A 15,561-nucleotide genomic window follows, 5' to 3' on the forward strand; every position below is an offset into this window, starting at 1 on the left:
AACCTCATCTGTTGGTGGATATTTCCACTTTTTGGCAATTGTGAATAACGCTGCAATGAAGAGGAATCCGAACTTGAAGCAATGTCTCCAGTGCTGAGTGTGGTGGCAGAAGAGCAGATTACCATTCATAATTTAATTGAAAGAAATGCCTGGCCCAGAAATGAATAGTCTAAATAATTTAAGTTTAGAGAAAATGTGATCTGTAGGACAAAACTTGGTGGAATCGTAAAAGAAGTCTTCTTGCTTCAAAAAATTTGGAATTTGGTAGCCAGTTGTCCTTTGGATCCCAGTAAGAATCAGATCACAGTCAAAAATGCACGCATGCATTGACAGAAACTAAGTATTATGTCAACATACAGATCCTGAAACAGTGATTCTTGTAGACCCTAGAAGTAGGAGGTGAGATCCCCTCCAGAGGACCTGAAATGACTCTATAAACTTTGTCTCTAAATATTCCTTTTGGCATGAAAGTATATGCATGCTTCCCATTAACATGTTCAAGGTCTCAAGAATGGAACTGTTGTTACCGCAGGATGATTCCCTTGTTTGGAATGTGTTTCTTGGTGAGAGGAAGTGAAACTATAATATGATAGCATCAGTGCCATGGCCAAGTCACACAGGTTAGGACCGGGCTCCTCTCCACAAGGGAACACACGTTAGAAAGTTCTTTCTTATATCAAGTTACCCACTAGTTCGAATTCTTCTTAAAAAAAAAAAAAATCTTAAAAAAAAATTTCCTTTAAGTAATCTCCAAACTCAACATGGGGCTTGGACTCACAACCCCAAGATCAAGAGTCACATGCCCTACTGAACAAGCCAGCCAGGCAACCCTGAGGGAAACTTTCAAAATAAATCTATTCTTCCAGCTACTGCACTCTTACCTGCTTACATGAGTTAGTATCTTCCCACCAAGGCCGCTTCAAATCCTTCTTCCTAGTTCTAATAGGACAAAGTATCTAGTTTTCTTATCATGGTTCTTCTCCGAATACACTGTAGTTTGTCTAGGTCGCTCTACAACAGGCCTTCCACCCCATGGCACGTGCCTTAATGTAGATGTGATCAATTAGCATAAAATAATGAGAATCCATCACTTCCCTTGTTCTAGAGCTGTACCGTACAACAGAATATCTACGAGTCACGTCCGAATGCTTAATTAAAAATTAGCTCCTTGGTTGCAACAATCACATTACGAGTGTTCAATAGACACGTGTCCAGTGGCACTATGCTAATAGCACAGTATCTGCTTGCATTTGCCTCTGGAGAGTATTTTCCTTTAAGTTTTGTTGTAGTATTTGGATGCTTTCTAAAAAATAAGCCAGTGATATTTTATTAATTTTATGGTGAGTAAAAGAAATCATTGAATGCTGTTAAGTGTCAAACTCTTGACTTTTAAGACATTTACTTCCAGTTCAGTCTTAAAAAAAAAAAAAATCCCAGTATCTACATATTTTATAATGTTTTGGCCTTGAAGTGATAGTTTCAGGTTATTGCAGATACTGACTATATTGCTAATATATAAGACTTGAATAAGTCATTTGAAATGGTAAAAATGTTCTTTACTGGTATTATCAGGGCTCTTTCAAGAACCCATGTATGCACAATGGAATGAAACTAGAAATCACTAGCATAAGGAAAACAAAAATTCTCAAATATGTGGAAATTAAACAATGCTGTCCTACTCAATTGGTCAAAGAAGAAATAAAATTTAGAAAATATTTAAGTGAAAATAAAAACCAAATATCAAAACTTCTGGGATGAAGCAAAAGTGCTACAAAAGAGAAGTTTATGAACAATTATATGCCAACTAATTGGATAACCCAAAAGAAATGGATGAATTCCTAGAAACATGTAACCTACCAAGACTGACTCATGAAGAAAGAATAAATCTGAAAAAATATAACTACATTTAATACAGAAAGGAGATGGAAGCAGTAATCAAAAACCTCCCAACAAAGAAAATCCCAAGACCAGATGGCTTTACTAGAGAATTCTACCAAACAAAAACAATTAAAGAATAATTAACATTAATCCTTCCCAAACTCTTACAAAGAATAGAAGAGGAGGGAACACTAACTCATTCTGTGAGGCCAGCATTACTTCAATACAAAAACCAAAGACACAAAAAGAAAACTATAGACCAATATCCCTGATGAATATTGATACAGAAATCTTAATTCATCAGCATACTGAAAGGATCATACATTGTGACCAACTGGAATTTATATCTGGAAACAAGGATAATTCAACATATTAAAATCAATGTAATGCACCACACTGAAAACATGTCAAAAGCCACATCATCTTTAATCAATACAGAAAAAATAATTGACAAAATTCTATGTCCTTTTATGAGAAAAACATTCAACAAACTAGAAATAGGAGGAAACTACCTCAAAATAATAAAAGCTGTATATCCAAAGCCCACAGCCAACAAAAAAGCTTTTCCTCTAAAATCAGGAACAAAACAAGTGCTTGTAGCACATTCACACTAGTATTCAACATAGTACTGGAAGTTCTAGACAGAGCAATTAAATGAGAAAAAGAAATAAGGGATATACGAATTGGAAAAGAAGTAAAATTATCTGTGTGCAGATGACATGATCTTATATTTAGAAAATCCTAAGGATTCCACAACAGAATTGTTAGAACGAATAAATTTAGCAAAGTTGCAGGACACAAAATCAACACTTGGAAATGATCAATTTGAGAAGGAAATTTTTTTAAAAATCCCATTTGCTATAGCATCAAAAAGAATAAAATACTTTGGAATAAACTTAACCAAGGAGGTGAAAGATTTGTGCACTGAAAAATATAAAACATTGCTAAAAAAAATTTGATGAAGATACAAATAAATGGAAAAACATCCCATAGTTGTGGACTGAAAGACTTAATATTGTTAAAATGGTCACACTACCCAAGGCAATCTACAAGTACAATTCTTATCAAAGTTCCAGTGTAATTTTTTTTTGCAAAAATAGAAAAAAAAACACCTAAGATTCATATAGAATCTAAAGGCACCCTGAATAACCAAAACAAACTTGAAATAGAGGAACAAAGTTAGAGGACTCAGATTGCTCAATTTCAAAATGATATTACAAAGCAACAGTAAATATGATGATATGGTATGGGCATAAAAAATAGATATATAGACCAATGGAACAGGATACAAGACCCAAAAATAACCCCTTGCATATTGGCGAAATGATTTTCCACAAGGGTGCCAAGCCTACAAATAGGGAAAGGATGGCCTTTTCAACAAATGGTGCTGAAAAAATGGGTATTCACATGCCAAAGAATTAGGCTGGACCCTTACCTTACACCCATTACCAAAGCTAACTCAAAATGGACTAAGACCTAAATAAAATGTCTAAAACTATCCAAACCCTAGAAGAAAACACAAGGGGGAAAGAAGCTTAGACCATTAGGTTTGGTGATGATTTCTTTGCTATGACACCAAAAGCACAGGTAAGAAAAGAAAAAAATAGATAAGTGGGACTACGCCAAATTTAAAAACTTCCTCTTGTCAAAGGAATCAACAGAATGAAAAGACATCCCACAGAAGAAAGTAATTGCAAATCATCTATCTGATAAAGGGTTAATATCTAGAATACATAAGGAAATATTATAACACAATAATAAATACCTAATTAAACATTGGGCAAAGAACTTGAATAGACATTGCTCCAAAGATGACATACAAATGGCCAACATACACGAGAAGATGTTTAATACCACTCATCTTCAGGCAAATGAAAATCAACACCACAACAAGCTGTCACCTTACACCTGTCAAAATGGCTAATAAGAAAAATAGTACTGGTGAGGATATGGAGAAAAAAACCTCAATGCACTGTTGGTGGGAATGTAAATTGATGCAGATACTGTAGAAAGCAGTATGGAGTTTCCTCAAAAAATAATTTAAAAAAAAAGTAGAAATACCTTATGATCCAGTAATTCCACTCTGGGTATTTACCCAAAGAAAATAAAAACAGTATTTCAGAAGATATATTCACCCCTATGTTTATTGTGGCTTTTTAACAGCCAAGATATGGAAACAACATGTATCTATTGATAGATAAATGGGTAAAGAAGATGTAACACACACACACACACACACACACACACACACACCTACCTTAGCCATAAAAGAATGTGATCTTACCATTTGCAACAACATGGATGGGCCTACAGAGTAATATGCTAAATGAAATAACTCAGATGAGTATCATATGATTTTACTTATATGTGAAGTCTAAAAAACAAAACAAAAAGAATAAAAAGCAGAAACACACCCATCAGTACAGAGAACAAACATGGTTGTCAGAGAGGAGGCAGGTGGGGGAATGGCCAAAACGAGTGAGAAGTAGTGGGAGACACAGGCTCTCAGTTTTGGAATGAGTAAGTTATGGCAGTAAAAGGTACAGCAGAGGAAGCATAGTTAAAAGTATTGTAATAGCGTTGTGTGGTGACAGATGGCAGCTACACTTGTGGTGAGCACAGCTTATAGACTTGTCAAACTATCAGGTCATGCACCTGAAACTAATATAATATTGTAGGTCAACTATACTTCAACCCCCCCCCCCCACACACACAATGAGATATCACCTCACACGTCAAGATGACCACTATCCTAAGAACAGATAATAACAAGTATTGGTGAGGATGTGGAGAAGTTGGAACCCAAGATGTAAAGTGGTACAACTATTATGGAAAACTATATGGGGACTCAAAGAGTTAAAAATAGAATTACCATACAACCCAACAATTCTACTTCTGGGTATCTGAAAGAACTGAAATCGGGTTTTCAAAGGGAAAATATGCACTGCCATGTTCACTGCAGCATTATTCACGATAGACAAGATATGGCAACAACCCAAATGTTCATCAATACATGAGCAGATAAAGAAAACATGGTCTATACATACAATGGAATACAATATAGTCTTTAAAAAGGAGATTGTCACGTGCTACATGGATAAATGTTGAAGACATTATACTAAGCAAAATAAGCCAGTCAATAAAAGACAAATATCATATGATTCCACTCATTTGAAATTTCTGAATTAGTCACAATCACAAAAACAAAGCAGAAGGGCAAATATCCAATGTTCAGGGGAAAGGGGATTAATAATGCTCAGTGGGTATAGTTTTAGTGTTGCAAGATGAAAGTTCTAGAGATCTCTTGCACACCAATGTGAATATACTTAATGCTACTGAATTGTATATTTAAAAATGGTTAAGGTAGTAAATTTCATGTTATGAGTTTTTTACCACACAAATTCTTGATGTATGTTTTCTTTTCATAGCAAATAAACTTTAATGTGGAAATCAAGAGCACTTCATTTCTTTGCCCAGCCCACTGAAATGAAATAATTTCAGTTGTTCTGTAACCCATAACGACTTGAATCCCTTATTTTCTTCCATAATGAATCAACATTAAGAATCACATTGTTTAAAAACTGTTCTGTTGATTGGCTTCAGGTAGAAGTCATGCAGCACGCCTAGCTCCTGCGCCGGTAGGAGAAATCCCAATGCTCCTTTCCATTCTCCACCACAGTTCACAAAATAACGTACATGAAAATTCTTCCCCCAAAGCATAAGTTTTCAATGAAAACCAGAAGGAAAAATCAAGTGCTTCAATCTTATAAATGTGCACAGACACCGACAACTTCCTCATACTCTACGTTATCAATCACTTCAACCTACTACAAAGCAGAACGTGTTCCAGTACGCACCTTTCAACTCACACTGTATGTTATTGACAATGTTTGTACAGCGGCATCGTTTGAGGAAAGAATTTTGCCAACAGTTCCTTCTGACTTAGCACTAACCGTGTTTGTCATTAGCTCATGATTGGCTTTATAAACTTATCAGTGGTTTGACTTACACCTTTTCTTGTTATGAGGAGTGCAACGCTGAGTGATAGCTTGGTAATTCTAGCCTTTCCTTTGACTTTATTGATAGAATTCATCAGATTTGTACTGCAAGGCAATATTTTGTTCTTGCTCTAGAGAAAAGCAGATTGCGTTAACGGAGGGGGGAACTGTGCTTTGTATGACAAGTATAAAATCTTTGACGGCTTTTGACTTCTGTGTTAGAATTTTTTTTTCTTCTTTACAGGTGATAGAAATCCACCTCAAATTACCTAATCAGGGATGGGAAGGAATGTATGGACTCATAACTGGAAAGGGCAGAGAACGCAAAAAGTCGAGCAATGTTGCACTCAGATGCTTAAAGTACAATGTGAATTCTCTGTCTCCCCTTGCCACCTTTTGGCCCTGTGTTTCTGTGCTGGTTTTATTTTCAGGTGGGATCTTTACATGTGACAGCTGAAAAAGTTTACATGTCCTTGTGACTTGTAATCCCAGAGGAATAGAATCCTCTCCTAGTGTCTATAGATAGATAAAAAAACAGAAGATTCTGGTTGTCCCAGTTTGGGATGCATGTCCATCTTGGAACAAGTGCCAGTGGCAGGGGGATAAATGACCTTGATTATCAAGCCTAGACCATATGCCCACTCTCGTGGCCAGAGTGTATTGCCAGAAGTAAAGGAAATATAGACATCAAATATTTTTCTTCTGCTGCATATTTGACAAAATCTCATAAAAAAAATAGTACCCAAAGGACAAATAGATTACTGATGCCATAAAATTTAATTATCAGAGATTCATGGCTTTATTGCCTTTTTACACTTTTTTCTTAATTGCTTAAAATCACCACATTCAGATATTTGAAAAGAAGCTCTTCACTTTGTTTAAAAATTGCTTTGAGTTGAAGTAGTTATGTTACTAATTTTATCACTACCCTTCCTTTCAATAATCTACTCTTAAGCCTTTTTCTATAGTGAGCATATAAAATTAAATAGAGGCCAATAGAACGTTAATTTAACACATACAAACAAAACACTGTAATAATGTAAAAAAAAAAATTTTTCACAAAGACCAAACTGTTAACTGGATATGAGTCAAGAAGGACTTCCAGGGAAGATGGCGGAGTAGGGGGATCCTGGCCTTGTCCCCATAGATACAACTAGCTAAGAGCCACATCAGTGTGAATAAACCAGGAAATGCTCTGAAGACTGGCAGAGTAGACTCTAGACAGCTAAACGGCTACATCAGAGAGAAGTCGCTATTTCAACGAGGGTAGGGAAGGGTGGCGACACCATCAGGAGACAAATGCACCTGCAGGAGGGAGGAATGCCCCAGGCGCAGAGAGGAGAGAGGAACAGACCTATGCCAGGTACCCCAGGGTGAGACACTCGCGCTGTAAAGACAAATTCCCCTAACATTTGGCTTTGGAAACCAGAGGGCAATCAGTGGGGCTTAACACCTGGAATATTAAAAAATCAGCAGGCTCTGCTCTGGGAGAGTGGAAGGGCTATAGGAAAGGGAGTCCCTGCCCTTAAAAAGACAGCACAACAAACAGCCCAGCTGAGCTAAGGCACAGAAGTAGCAGTTTGAAAAATGCCTGGAGTATGCTGGAAGATTTAATAATCTCAGAGCATGTTCTAGAGGGGCAGGGATCTTTGGGAGACTTCTCCAAGAACAAAGGAGCTGGTAAGTGCTATTTGTTTCCCTCAATCCCTCAGTCTAGAAACACAGACGCCCATGGGAACAAGCACAGTACCAACCCTCTCCACCTAGCTTGCTAATAGCCTGCCCTGCCCCACGTGCTTCTGCAGAAATGCCCCCTCTGACCCAGCCAGCCTTGGCAGGTTTCCCAGGCAGCTACAGATCCCCTCCTGTAGTGGACCTGCACAGAACTTACTGGCACCATGTCACCCAGCCCTGTGTTCTCCTGCAGCCACATCCTCCAACCCGCCCTTGGCAGGAGTCCATCCAAAGCAAAGCCACAAGCCTGGCAGTGTGTAAGCAGCCCTGACAGGGGCCAGCACCACTCCAAAGTGACTCCTGCCCCAGGGAGAGGGGAAGATAACCATACACACCCATCTGGCCAGAGCCGCAGCACTGGGCTGGAGGCAGACATTGCCTCCGGCCACAAGCCCCACCCACCAATGAAAATTTCTCCGGGGATGACACAGGGCTAACACCCTGTGGTCTGGAGCCATTAGAGATGACTGTACTAAAGGCAAACACAGCTCAGCCACGACAACAGGGTACACGCAGGACATCCGTGAAGTGCCAGGTTCTGGTGAACAGGGGGCATTGCACTGCAGGACCACCTATCCATAGGGCCACTATTTTCAAGAGCAGGAGACATAGCTGACTTTCCTAACTCATAGAAACAGACACAGAATTAGACAAGATGACGAGACAGAGAAATATATCCCAAATGAAAGAACAGGACAAAAATCAGAGCAAAATAGCTAGGCAAAATGGAAATAAGCAATAGGACATAGAGAATTTAAAGTAATGGACATAAAGATGCTCAATGGACTTAAGAGTGGAAGACCTCAGCAAAGTGTTAGAACCTCACAAAGAGACCCTCAACAAAGACACAGAACACTTGAAGAACCAGAACACTCAAACACTGAAATTAAAAGTATACTTCAGGGAATCCATAGTAGACTAGAGGAAGCTGGAGAACAAGTTAGTGACCTGGCGGACAGAGTAACAGAAAGCAATCAAGCTGAACAGCAGAGAGAAAAATGGTTAATGGAAAATGGGACTAGCTCAAGGGAGCTCTGTGACACCAAAGCAGCAGAGCACCATCTGCATTAGAAGCAGAAGAAAGAGAAAAGGGACAGAAGATTTATCTGAAGCAATAGCTGAAACCTTCCCAAATCTGGAGAAGGAAACAGAAGTCCAGGTCCAAGAGGCACAAAGGCCCCCAACAAAACAACCCAAGGAAGTCCACACCAAGACACGGCAGTGATCATAAAGAGAACTTCAAACTCAGCAAGAGAAAAGTTACGTACAAGGGGAATTGTATAAGGCTATCAGCTGATTTTTAGCAGACACTTTACAGGCCAGAAAGGAGTGGCAAGATACAGTCAAAGTGCTGAAAGGTCGAAATTTGCAACCAAGAATAGAACCATGCAGAATAGAAGGAGAGATAAAGAGGTTCTCAGGCAAACAAAAGTTAAAAGAATTCATCAGCACCACAAGCCTTATAAGAAATGTTAAATGGGACTCTGAGTGGAAATGAAAGACCATAAGCAGGAGTAAGAAAATTTTACTGATTTTGTGCTTACTAGTTATCTGTCAAAATTAGTCAAGGGATTCACAAAATAAAATATTATGAAGTATGAAATCATATACTTAAATATGTGTGGGGGGTGTGAAAAGAGGAAAAAGTGTTTTTAGAATGGGTTCAAACTGAAGTGACTGTCAACTTAATAAGACTGCTATCTGCAGAAGAGGTTCTACGTAAGCCTAATGGTAACCACAAATCACAAACCAGGAATAGGTATGCAAAAAAATAGAAATCCAAGTGTATCACTGAAGAAAGACAGCAAACGATGAGAGAAGAGAGCAAGAGAAGAAAGGGACAGAGAAGAACTACAAAATCACCAGAAAGTAAGTAAAAATGGCAATAAGTACATACCTTTCAATAATTTTGAGAGTAAATGGACTAAATACTCCAATTAAAAGACTTAGGGTGACAGAATGGATTAAAAAAGCAAGATCCATCTATATGCTGCCTACAAGAGACTCATTTCAGACCTAAAGACACATGCAGATTGAAAGTGAAGGGATGGAAAAGCATTTATCATGAAAGTGGAAGGGTAGCAATATTAATATTGTACAAAATAGACTGTAGACTTTGAGACAAGGCAGGACACTACATAATCATAAAGGGAACAAACCAACAAGAAGATATAACAATTGTAAATGTTTATGTGCCCAACATGGGAGTAGCCATACATAAAGCAGTAAATAACAAACAAAGGAAGTAATTGATAGTAATACGATCAAAGCAAGGGACACCCCACTTACATCAATGGATAGATCATCTAAACAGAAAAGCAACAAGGAAAATGTGGCTTTAGTGACACATTGGACCAGATGGATCTAACAGATATGTTCAGAACATGCCATCCTAAAACAGCAGAATCCACATTCTTTTCAAGTGCACATTGAACATTCTTCAGAATAGATCACATATTAGGCCACAAAACAAGTCTCAACAAATTAAAAAAGACTGAAGTCATACCACGCATCTTTTCTGACCACAACACTATTAAAGTAGAAATCAACTGCAAGAAAACAAAATCTGGGAAGAGCATAAACACGGAGATTAAATAACATGCTACTCAACAATGAACAGGTCAGCCAACAAATCAGAGGAAATTAAAAAAAAGAAAGAAAGAAAGAAAACACATGGAGACTAATACAAATGAAAACACAATGATCCAAAATCTTTGGGATGCATCAAAAGCTGTTCTAAGAGGAAATATTATAGCAATACAGGCCTACATCAAGAAGCAAAGAAAACTAAAACAACGAAACCTTACACCTAAAGGAGCTAGAAAAAGAAGATCAAACTAAGCCAAATGCCAGTAGAAAGAAGGGAATAATAAAGATTAGAGCAGAAATAAAAGAAATAGAAACTAAAATCAAACAAAAACATTAGGTAAGATTAATGAAACCAGGAACTGGTTCTTTGGGAAAAATCAACAAAATTGTTAAACCTTTAGCCAGACTCAAAGAAAGAAAAGGAAGAAGAGAAAAGGGAAGAAAGGGTAGAAAGGGAAGAAAGACTCAAAATCAGAAGAGAAATAACCAACACTACAGAAATACAAAGGATTACAAGAGACTATTATGAAAAACTGTATGCCAACTATTTGAACAACCTAGAAGATATGGATAAATTCCTAGAAACAGAATCTTCCAAAACTGAATCACGAAGGAATAGAAAATTTGAACAGACTGATTACAAGCAATGAAATTGAATCAGTAATTTTAAAAATTCCTGAGAAACAAAAGTCCAGGACCAGATGGCTTCACAGGTGAATTCTACCAAACACATAAAGAAGAGTTGACACCTATTCTTCTCCAACTATTCCAAAAGAGAGAAAAGGAAAGCTCCTAAATTCATTCTATGAGGCCAGCACTACTCTGATACCAAAACCAGATAAAGACTTCAAAAAGAAGAGAGAGAGAAAGAGAGAGAGAGAGAGAGAGAACACACTATTGGCCAGTATCTGATGAACACAGGTGCAAAAACCTTCAACAAAATATTAGCCACCTAAATCCAACAATACATTAACAAAATCATTCACCAAGATCCAGTAGGATTTATTACTGGGATGCAAGAGTGCTTTAATATTTGCAAATCAATCAACGTGATACATCACATGAACAAGAGGAAGGGTAAAAAGCATATTACTTCAATAGATGCAGAAAAAGCATTTGACAAAGTACAACATCCATTCATGATAAAACTCTCTGCAAAGTAGGTTTAGAGGGAACATAACATAATAAAGTTCATATATGAAAAATCCACAGGTAACATCATCCTCAGTGGTGAAAACAAAGCTTTTTCCTGAACAAGACAAGGATGTCCATTCTCACCACTTTTATTCAATATAGTGCTGAAAGTCCTAGCCACAGCAATCAGATGACAAAAAGAAATAAAGGGCATCCAAATTGGTAAGGAAGAATAAAACTTTCACTATATGCAGATGACATGAGACTATATATAGAAAACCCAAAAGACTCCACCAAAAAACTACTAGAACTGATAAATTCAGTAAGGTCAGAGGATACAAAATCAATCTACAGAAATCTGTTGCATTTTCTATACACTAATAATGAAGTAGCAGAAAGAGAAATTAATAGTCCCACTTATAATTGCACAAAAATAATAAAATACCTAGGAATCAACTTAACCAAGGAGATGAAAAACCTGTACTCTGAAAACCGTGAGACATTTATGAAAGATATTAAAGATGACACAAACAAATGGAAAGATATTCCATGCTCATGGATTGGGGTAATAATTGCTGTTAAAATGTTCACACCAGCCAAAGCAATCTACAAATTCAATGCAATCTCTATCAAAACACCAACAGCATTTTTCACAGAACTAGAACAAATAATCCTAAAACTTGTATGGAACCACACAAGACCCCCAACAGCCAAAGCAATCTTGAAAAAGAACAAATTTGGAGGTATCGCAATCCTAGATTTCGAGATATATTACAAAGCTGTAGCAATCAAAAACGTATGGTACTGGCACAAAAACAGGCACACAGATCAATAGAAATATACCCACAATTAAATGGTCAATTAATCTTCAACAAAGGAGACAAGAATACACAACAGGAGAAAGACAGTCTCTTCAACAAATGGTGTTGGAAACAATGGACAGCTACATGCAAAAGAATGTAACTGGACCACTTTCTAACACCATACAAAACAATAAACTCAAAATGAATAAAAGCCTAAATGTGAGACCGGAAACCTTAAAAATTCCAGAGGAAAGCATAGGCAGTAATTTCTCTGACATGGGCTGTAGTAACATCTTTCTAAATAGGTCTCCTGACCTATTAAATTAAAGCAATAATAAACTATTGGGACTACCTTAAAATAAAAAGCTTCTGCGCAGTGAAGGAAACAACAAAACTAAAAGACAACTTACTGAATGGGAGAAGATATTTGCAAATGACATATCCAGTAAAAGGATAAATGCGTGTCTGTGTGTATATGCATGTGTATATGCATATACATATCTATAGGTGCGTATATGCGTGTGCATGTATGTATATACGTATATGTATATAGGTCCCCAAAACATAAAGAACTTATAACACCAAAAAAGAAAATCCAATTAAAAATGGGCAAAAGATATGAACAGACATTTCTCCAAAGATGACATACAGACAGACGGCCAACAGACACAAAAATAGATGCTCAGCATCACTAATCACAGGGAAGTGCAAATTGAAATCACAAGCAGATATCCTCGTACCTTCCAGAATGGCTAAAATCAAAAACACAGAAAGAACAAGTGTTGACGAGGATGTGGAGAAAGAGAGACCCTCATGCACAGTTGGTGGAATGCAAACTGGTGCAGCCAGTGTGGAAAATAGTATGAAGTTTCCTCAAAAAATTAAAAATAGGATTACCATGTGATCCAGTTATTTCACTACTGGGTATTTACCCGAAGAATACAAAAACTAATTCAAAAAGAGATATGCACCCTTGTGTTGATTGTCGTATTGTTTACAATAGGCAACTTACAGAAGCAACCTAAGTGTCCATCAATAGATGAAGACGTGATACATACATGAATATTACGCAGCCATAAAAAGGAATGAGGCCATTTGCAACAACAGGGATGGACCTAGAGGACATTATGCTAAGCAAAGTAAGTCAGAGAAAGACAAATACCATATGATTTCACTCATGTGGATTTGAAGAAAACAACCAACCAAAGAAAAAAAGAGAAAAAAAAAACAGACTCTTAAATATGGAGAACAAACTGGCGGTCACCAGAGGGGAGGTGGGTGGAGGATGGGTGAAATAGGTGGAGGGGATTAAGAGTACACTTATCACGATGAGCACTGAGAAATATAATTATTGAATCACTGTATTGTACACCTGAATCTAATATAACACTGTATATTAACTCTACTGGAATTAAAATAAAATTTAAAGAAAGATCAACTGACTAAACCAATCTTATGATTCATGCACCATCTTTGAGAAAGCAATTCTTATTAAGAATATAGAGAAGCTTTGGGAAAATCATAATTTTGCCTGACAATTATATTCTTTCATGGCTTTAGTCCTTTCTATTCAATAAGACTTAAAAAACAAAAAAACAAAAACAGGTGATAGAAGCCCACCTCAAAATAGCCTAAGGAGGGGATGAAGGAATGTATTTCATTTTACATTTATGAAATACAACAGAATATTCAAGTGTTTTCCTTTGAGAACTACCCAAACATCTCCTGACCACTTAACAACTAGTGCAGGCCACACTCAGAACCAATGCCTTCTCCTATGAGAGTACTGTCGGGGATCAGCTTCCTCCAGGGGAAGGGTACCCCACAGCTACCTGTGAAGCCTTTAGAAGACACGGATTGCCAGATCTAACTTGACCAAGAAAAAATAAAACTTTTCCTGAGTAATGCCCAGGAATCTGTATTTTTTTAATAGTCTTCCAATGTAATTCTTCTCCATCCATCCTGGCAATAAGATCAATTTTAGAATGATACCCTAAGGTATCTTCTTCCCACCATACTCCCCAAGGTGAAACAGTTTATTATGTACGGACATTTGCCCTGTCTATCCCGCCTCGCACTCATCGAAACCTGTTGCCCGAGTTCCCGCCAGACAGAAGCGACTCCCAAGACAGGTAATTCTCAATCCTCATGGAGGCTTTGTCAGGAGGTTGGACTGGGAAAAGCAGCCTCCGGGGGGTCTGACAACAGGCAGCTTGTCCCTTCCCTCTGCTACTCTTGATCAAGTGAAAGTAGGTCTCTGTGCCTCCTTTTCTGCTCCACTTCATGAAGAGAAAAAAAAAAAAAAAAGGTGGAGGGGGGGGTTTATGGTACTCATGGAAGTTCACTCCATATTATCCTACATATTAGTTCTCCCAGGAAAAAGGGACGCATGGTAGATGGAATAGAAATGCTCTGGAATATAGGTGGGTATGTTTCTTGTATACTTTATTCATCTTGGTCTTAATTATCTAGATCACAGATCTAGAATATGTCCTTTCAGCAAAGTGGGTTGTAGGCAGAGAAAGAACCGTTTTAACTATTCGCAACGAATAGCACTTTAACTATTCAGTGAGCGTATATTTGAGAAGGTAAGCAGAGGACTACTTAGCGGTAATGCAGAGACAGTTCAAAGCTGCCCCAATTATCCTAAGCAATTCAACTCGGACCCCAAGCTGCATATCTCACTAAGCCAAATAAAAGCTCTGTGATTAAAAAGATCTGCTCTACCCAGAAGGCAGTTTGGTATGAGGCTAATGTCCTTTGGGGGGTTAGGCAGGTGGTGTTTTCAGTGTTTCACACTCGAAGCAGATAATGGCAGTATTCCTTCCCATCACAAAGAACACTTTCTCTACGAATAATTGAAACAAATAGGTTTGGCATTTCTATGGGTCTGGTGTTAGTTTATAGCAGGGGTCAGTGGATGGATGACTATCACCCAAACCCAGCCTGCAGCCTAATTTCGTATTACCTGCACGGTAAGAAAGGTTTTTACCTTTTTAAAGGTTTGTAAAAATAAAACAAAGAAGAATATACGGCCAGCAAAGCATGAAGTATTTATCATCTGGCCCTTTACAGAAAAGTTTGCTGACCTTTGGTTTAGAGTCCTTTTAGACTGGTGCCCCTGGTTCCTCCCTGGCTGGTCCTCCTCTGACCCTAACTCTCTGGCTCCACCACGCAGACCAGCTAAGGGCCATTTCTCACCGAGGTCACATGCCTGCTCTCCATTTAACAGATCCCACTGGTGTGCAGCTAAGTGTTCAACGACCAGCAACCTGGAACCAAAAAAGCCCGGATTTGTAGCATCTGCCACTTTCTGTGGTGCAAGTACTCCCTTCCGTGGCTGGTTTCAAACTAGCAACGTGGGATCACCAACTATTGGAGTTGGAGGAGACGCACGTCATCAGATCTCTCCAGATCTGAGCCGA

This window comes from Ursus arctos, unplaced genomic scaffold (genome assembly GCF_023065955.2).
Source record: "Ursus arctos isolate Adak ecotype North America unplaced genomic scaffold, UrsArc2.0 scaffold_22, whole genome shotgun sequence".
NCBI lineage: Eukaryota > Metazoa > Chordata > Mammalia > Carnivora > Ursidae > Ursus > Ursus arctos.